The sequence below is a fragment of the Triticum aestivum genome, chromosome 4B, assembly GCF_018294505.1.
Source record: "Triticum aestivum cultivar Chinese Spring chromosome 4B, IWGSC CS RefSeq v2.1, whole genome shotgun sequence".
NCBI lineage: Eukaryota > Viridiplantae > Streptophyta > Magnoliopsida > Poales > Poaceae > Triticum > Triticum aestivum.
In genome coordinates this window covers 407,654,839-407,663,300 of record NC_057804.1, presented here as the reverse complement: position 1 = coordinate 407,663,300, position 8,462 = coordinate 407,654,839, and positions in this window count along the sequence as shown.

Sequence of the window (8,462 nt, the reverse complement as noted above, 5' to 3'; positions counted from 1 at the left end):
TCTATGGATTAGTAACACGTCATCCTAATAGATAGATGAGAAGCCTAGTTCTTAAACCCCGTAGAAGAGAAGAGGATGACTCAGATCAGAAGGCACAAGGTATAAGGAGTAAAAAGAGCCTTACGTTCCATCCCACAATCAATTCCCCTACATATAACTAAAGCATTTCTAGACTCAACTTCGACCAGTTTGGCTTGGTAATCCTACAGGCAGTCAAGCTCTGATACCAAAGCTGTCAGGACCCCGACTCAATGCCACATCGATCTAGCATGTAACACCTCATATCACTTTGCGGCCTCACGCACGGTATTCCCACGGGTGTCGCCTTACCCTTGCCCGGGACCGTTTGCGCCTTTTGGCACACGTATATGATAGTGTCGCTAGCATCCATATGATAAGGAGCCCGGGCTGACATGGCTAGTCGTAAACCCAAAGTGGCACAAACCTACAGGGACAGGCATCCATGACCCAGCATCGAACGTGTCGGTCATCAGTGAGTGAATCCAGGCTGTAGCACTGGGCTAGCAGGACTCCGGTGAACCGGGCTGTAGCGGGCTAACAGGACTCCGGTATTCATCGCGTGACATTTCCCCGAAGGGACAGACACAGGAACAAAGAAGGACACATGCCGGCCAGCCTAAGTGTTCCGGAGCAGTAGCAAGCTACCATGGCTCAGTGGAAGCACTAGGAGACATTTCCCGGTAAGAGAGGCTACTAAGGATAAACAACTAGATAGTCAGATCCCACACATACCAAGCATTTCAATAACATACACACAATATGCTCGATATGTGCAAATACAACATGGCATCACAACATGACTCTACAACTCAAGTATTTTATTCAATAGGCTCCAAGGAGCGAGATATTACAAACATGGGTCTCACGACCCAACATTCAGAGCATACAAATCAAGCACAAACGGAAGCTTATCATGTCTGAGTACAGACATCTACAAATGAAAAGGCTAAGAAGCCTGACTATCTACCAGATCCTGCCGAGGGCACAAAATCGTAGCTGAGGTATCAAGCTAAACGTCGAAGTGCACGCGGAACTACTAACGAGACCGAAGTCTCTCTGCAAAAACATAAAATAGGCAAACGTGAGTACAAATGTACCCAGCAAGACTTACATCAGATCTAACTACATATGCATCATTATCAACAAAGGGGATGGTGGGGTTTAACTGCAGGAAGCCAGCTTTGACTCGGTGGCTATCCTGAACTACGACTGCAAGTAACTCCTCTGAGGTGGCGCACACGAGTCCACATATTCACCAACCAATACACCACTATGGATCCGCTCCCGTCTCCCCACGAGAACGCCATCCATAGCACTCACGCTTATCTTGCGTATTTTAGAGTATCCACTTTCACTTGTCTATGAACTATTATAAGTAACCCAGAAGTCCTTTACCACGGACACGGCTATTCGAATAGATGATGTTAACCTTGCAGGGGTGTACTTCTTCATACATGTTTCCACCACTTAGCGTCTGCACACGACATGTGCTCGGCAGACTTCAAGTGAAAGCCGACGTGGGTGTAGACCACGACCTACCTAAACACTCAAGTCTCTAGTCCAGGTTTATCGCCTATTCGGGTTCCATCCATGAGGAGATCCGGCCGGGGTTTCGCTCACAGCCCCAAACGATGTGAATAGGGTTCCATGACGCCAAACGGGCGCCCGATATACCCGTCCACATGCCTACCGCATCACAGCCCACCCCTCCGGTCAGCGCTGCGCACGGCCTCCAGCATACTACAAACACCAGAAACTACTTGCAACTCCTGGACAGAGGACAAGGGTGAATAAGAAGTCGAGCGGGGTCATATTTCAGGGCCCAATGCATGGTAGTAGCTGAATCATGGATCACAAACACAGAACTCAGTTCCTGAGGATGGCTTCAATGAGACAACCCACCATGTACTCCTACATGGCCTCTCACCGATACCTTTACCAAATCGTGTTCACACACTTAGCTCACACATAGTAGGACATGTTCACACACCTCTGATTCATCCCCGATGAATCAGACCTGACTCAACTCTAAGCAGTAGCAGGCATGACAAACAAGCATGAATGAGTAGGCACAACAGGGCTCAAACAACTCCTACTCATGCTAGTGGGTTTCATCTATTTACTGTGGCAATGACAGGTCATGCAGAGGATAAAGGGGTTCAGCTACCGCAGCATGTAACAGTTGAATCGTTGTTGTCCTAATGCAGTAAAAGAGAGCAGGAGCGAGAGAGTGGGATTGTATCAGAATGAACAAGGGGGTTTTGCTTGCCTGGCACTTCTGAAGATAGCATTGAGTCTTCATCAGTGTCAACGATCACAACATCGGTATAACGTCTACCGAGGGGGAACAACACCGGCAAACAGAGAAGAAACACGATCAATGCAATGCACAATATGATGCATGCTATGACATGGCAATATGAGTGTGTTGGCCTGATGCAACTACAACCAGATGGGTTTGAACCATTTTGAATCAAAGATTCAAGTTTCAACCTCATGCATGGTCATTATTAGTGCTTTATCTTGTTCTGCACTAAACAGAAGGTTAACTTGTTTAAACATGCATGAAACTAGTACAGATGGATAGATTGGATTTTTCTGATAATTTTTCATATATAATTTGTTTGATTTGGAGTTACGGTTGAATTACTATGAATTTTTGAAGTTTGCAACATTTTCTGGAATTCCTATATAAGAATAAATCCAGAAAAGGATTTACTGCGTCAGCCTGGCGTCAGTGTGATGTCAGCGGCCAACTGAGACGGACCAGGTCAAACTGACCAGTGGGTCCCGCGTGTCAGTAGCTAAACTAGGTTTAGTTAACCCTAATCTCGGTTAGTTAGCGGGGCGACCCCACCTGTCATTGAGTCAGGAGAGGTCAAACCCCTGGTCAACTGGGGCTAACGCGCCGGCGGCTCGACACCGGCAACGACAAGTGCGGCGGATGGGCTCGGGTTCGCTCCTCGACGCCCAAATCAACGAAGGAGAGCATCTACGAGCTGCTGGTGATCCCGCGCATCCAACGGTGCAAACGGGGTGAGCTGGGGTGGCCGGAAAAGTGGCCGGCGACGAGGTTTAGCGGCGGCGGCAGCTCGGGCATTCTCGGGGTGGCGCTACAGAGCTCGGGAGGAGGCTCTGCGGGTGGCTACGTGCTCATGAGAACGTGCTGAGCACGGTGGTGTGCTCGGACACAAAGTGCGGTGGCTGTGGCCACGGCGGCGACTTGGCCGGCGGAACCGAGCTCACGGCTCCGGTGGAATCGGTGGCTACATGGTGCAAATAACGCGGGGAAGAGAGGGGTTAGTGGCAGGAGCTCACAGAGGTTTGAACGGGGCGGACGACGAACTCGGGGAGGCGTCAGGGAGGGCACACGGTCGCCGGTGATCTCGGCGGCCGAAGCTTGAAGAAGAGGTCGGGGAAGCCGCTGCAGGGCGCGTCCGCTCGTGTGGCTAGGCGGGGACGGTGTAGAGGTCAGCGGCGGAGCTTCTGGACCTGGCGGCCGGGCGAGGGAGGGCTGGTGGCTGTGGCTATGGCGAACGGCGGCGACGGCGCGTTCGGGTGGTGCGAGGGAGAGAGACAGAGGAGGGGAGGAGGTCCAGCGAGAGAGGGGAGAGGTGCAGAGGGTCGAGGGGGGTGCGTGGCGTCGTGGGGGTGTCCAGGGGGAGGAGTAGGCAGCCAGGCAGGGAGGAGCTGGCCTCCTCGGCCGCGCGCGTGCGAGCACGCAGCTGCTCCTACTGGCAGGAGGAAGACGACAGGAAAGGAGGCGGTGGTGGGCTGGGCCAGTTGGCTGGGCTGCCAGCTGTGCCGGCCAGGTGGGCTGCACAGTAGGTAGGTCCAGGTAAGTCTCTCTCTCTCTACCTTTTATTTCTGTTTTCTATTTTTATTATTCTGTAGTCTTTAGGGCTTTATTAAAAATGCCAGGGCATTTCCATCCAAAAATCACCAAACTGCTCATGCCCACTGTTTGGAATATAACCAACATGGAACATTTCAGTTTAGGATTATTTGGACATTTAAAATATTTTATAGAATTTAAATGTCCAAATTCAAATAGAGTATAATTTAATTCAGAGCCCAAATATTTCATGGAAAAATGTGCATCACCTCCGGCTACTGTTTACAGTATTTTCCAGAAATGATGAACATTTTTGAAAGTCATTTGGATTCACTGAGAATATTTTAGTTGAACCTAGTGGATTCCTTAGCTGCTAGGGTTTAGGCAATCCCCATGTCAAGTTTCATAAAATTTAAACATGATGCATGGATGCTAAAGAAAAAAACAAGCAAGGCCTGAACTGGGATGTGACACCTACTAACCGGAGGCCTAGCCCGTATTGCTGTTTTTTTTTGCCTATTTCAGTATTTCGAAGAAAAGGAATATCAAACGGAGTCCAAATGGAATGAAACCTTCGGGAGCGTGATTTTTGGAACGAACGTGATCCACAAGACTTGGAGTGCAAGTCAAGAAGCAATCGAGGCGGCCAGGAGATAGAAGGGCGCACCCACCCCTCCTGCGTGCGCCCCTGTCTCTTGGGCCCCTCGAGCGGCCACCGAAGTACTTCTTCCTCCTATATATACCTATGTACCCCAAAAACATCCAAGGAGCCACCGAAACACAATTTCCACCGCCGTAACCTTCTGTATCCGCGAGATCCCATCTTGGAGCCTTCGCCAGCGCTCCACCGGAGGGGGAATCGACCATGGAGGGCTTCTACATCAACACCATAGCCCCTCCGATGAGTTGTGAGTAGTTTACCACAGACCTTTGGGTCCATAGTTATTAGCTAGATGGCTTCTTCTCTCTTTTTGGATCTCAATACAATGTTCTCCCCCTCTCTTGTGGAGATCTATTCGATGTAAACTCTTTTTGTGGTGTGTTTGTAGAGATCCGATGAATTGTGGGTTTATGATCAAGTTTATCTATGAGAAATATTTGAATCTTCTCTGAATTCTTTTATGTATGATCGAGTTATCTTTGCAAGTCTCTTCGAATTATCAGTTTGGTTTGGCCTACTAGATTGATCTTTCTTGCCATGGGAGAAGTGCTTAGCTTTGGGTTCAATCTTGCGGTGTCCTTACCCAGTGACAGAAAGGGTTGCAAGGCACATGTTGTATTGTTGCCATTGAGGATAAAAAGATGGGGTTTATATCATATTGCTTGAGTTTATCCCTCTACATCATGTCTTCTTTCTTAATGCGTTACTCTGTTCTTATGAACTTAATACTCTAGATGCATGCTGGATAGTGGTCGATGTGTGGAGTAATAGTAGTAGATGCAGGCAGGAGTCGGTCTACTTGTCACAGATGTGATGCCTATATACATGATCATACCTAGATAATCTCATAATTATTCGCTTTTCTATCAATTGCTCGACAGTAATTTGTTCACCCACCGTAATACTTATGCTATCTTGAGAGAAGCCTCTAGTGAAACCTATGCCCCCCGAGTCTATCTTTTATCATATTAGCTTTCAATCTACTTTTATTTGCATCTTTACTTTTTGCATCTATATTATAAAATACCAAAAATATATTTATCTTATCATACTATCTCTATCAGATCTCACTTTTGCAAGTGGCCGTGAAGGGATTGACAACCCCTTTATTGCATTGGTTGCGAGTTCTTTGTTTGTTTGTGTAGATGCGTGGGACTTTTGAGGAGCCTCCTACTGGATTGATACCTTGGTTCTCAAAAACCGAGGGAAATACTTATGCTACTATTGATGCATCACCCTTTCCTCTTCAAGGAAAACCAAAGCAAGCTCAAGACGTAGCAAGAAGGATTTCTGGCGCCGTTGCCGGGTAGGTCTTCACTCAAGTCAAGACATACCAAGTACCCATCACAAACTCATCTCCCTTGCATTTACATTATTTTCCATTTGCCTATCATTTTCCTCTCCCCCACTTCACCCTTGCCTTTTTATTCGCCCTCTCTTTCCCAATCTTCTCTTCTCTCTTTTGTTTGCCCTTTCGTTTGCTCGTTTGGTTGGAATAGATGCTTATTTATTGCTAAATAGAACCTAAGATCTATGGATCCTCATCCGCTTGCTTATCTTTTTAAGAGATCCAATTATTATGAACCAATTGCTAGTGAGTTTTGTGCACTAGATTATCTTTATAAAGCTTTGCTTGAAATTTGTGAATCTGAAAATTATGATGAAGAAATTTATGAAGAGATTCACGATAACTCTTTGAATAAAAAGCATGATTGTAATGATTTTACTATAAATTCTCTTGATGTCAATTGTGCTAATAATATGCAAAACCCTAAGCTTGGGGATGCTAGTTTTTCTATGTCTACTACTTGTTGCAATAATCATGATTGGGGTGATTCTTCTTATGATCTTGAGAATTTATTTAAGCCCCATGATGAATATGAGATTGATAATAGTGTTTGCAATATTATTGAAAGTGGGTCTGGAGAGGTCAGGACTTTAGTTAATGATAATCCCACTATTTTGGAAGAGTGTTAACTTTGCATGCATATGGATCGTGTTGACAATATGTTATGTGATAGCTATTTTGTTGAATTTGCTTATGATCCTACATGTAATTATTATGAGAGAGGAAAATATGGCTGTAGAAATTTTCATGTTACTAAATTACCTCTCTTCATGTTGAGATTTCTATCATCTCTTCGTTCTTCCTTGCATATGCTAGTTTTTGCTTGCCTTGATAATTTGTTTGCTTACAAGATGCCTATGTATAGGAAGTATGTTAGACTTAAGTGTGTTTGTCACATGTTTTATGATGCTCTCTTTTTGCTTCAATTCTTGTCTTTCATGTGAGCATCATTTAAATCTCAATGCCTAGCTAAAAAGGGCTTTAAAGAAAAGCGCTTGTTGGGAGGCAACCAAATATTTTTCCTTGTTGTTATTTAATAAATTTTGCATCTACTTTCTATTTATATGTGTTTTCATGTTTTATTTAGTGTTTGTGCCAAGTAGAACCTGTAGGATAACCTATGATGATAGTTGATTTGATTCTGTTGAAAAACAGAAACTTTGCGCTCACTAGAAAAAATTCAATAAATCACAGAAACGTGCTTTTGCATTGATTCTTTTTTCTACGGATCAATAAACAAATTTTCCAGGAGTTATTTTGGTAGGATTTTTAGAGTTTCATAAGTTTGCGTTAGTTACAGATTGCTACAGACTGTTCTATTTTTGACAGATTCTGTTTTTCGTGTGTTGTTTGCTTATTTTGATGCATCTATGGCTAGTATTAAGTGGTATGAACCATAGATAACTTGGAATACAGTAGGTTTAACACCAAAATAAATAAAGAATGAGTTAATTACAGTACCTTATGTGGTGGTTTTATTTTCTTTCACTAACGGAGCTTATAAGATTTCCTGTTGAGTTTTGTGTTGTGAAGTTTTCAAGTTTTGGGTAAAGTTTTGATGGACTATGGAATAAGGAGTGGCAAAAGCGTAAGCTTGGGGATGCCCAAGGCACCCCAAGATATTCAAGAATAGCCAAAATCCTAAGCTTGGGTATGCCCCGGGAAGGCATCTCCTCTTTCGTCTTCGTTCATTGGTAACTTTACTTGGAGCTATATTTTTATTCGCCACATGATATGTGTTTTGCTTGGAGCGTCGTGTATTATATTAGTCTTTGCTTTTTAGTATTCCACAATCATCCTTGCTGTACACACCTTTTGGGAGAAGCCCACTTGATTAGAATTTATTAGAATATGCTATGTGCTTCACTTATATCTTTTGAGCTTGATAGTTTTTGCTCTAGTGCTTCACTTATATCTTTTAGAGCACGGCGGTGGCTTAATTTTGTAGAAATTGCTAGTCTCTCATGATTCACTTATATTATTTTGAGAGTCTTTTAGAACAGCATGGTATTTGCTATGGTTATAAAATTGGTCCTAGAATGGTAGGCATCCAAGTTGGGTATAATAAAAACTATCATAGGAAGTGAATTGGATGCTATGATCAATTTGATACTTGATAATTGTTTTGAGATATGGAGGTAGTGATATTAAAGTCATGCTAGTTGGGTGATTATGAATTTAAAAAATGCTTGTGTTGAAGTTAGCAAGTCCCGTAGCATGCACGTATGGTTAAAGTTATGTAACAAATTTGAAACATGAAGTGTACCTGGCTTGTGCATCCTTATGAGTGGCGGTCGGGGACGAGCGATGGTCTTTTCCTACCAATCTATCCCTCTAGAAGCATGCGCGTAGTGCTTGATTTTTGATGACTTCTAAATTTTTGCAATAAGTATATGAGTTCTTTTGACTAATGTTGAGTCCATGGATTATACGCACTTTTACCTTTCCACCATTGCTAGCCTCTTCGGTACCGTGCATTGCCCCTTCTTACCTTGAGAGTTGGTGCAAACTTTGCTAGTGCATCCAAACCCCATGATACGATACGCTCTATCACACATAAATCTCCTTATATCTTCCTCAAAACAGCCACCATACCT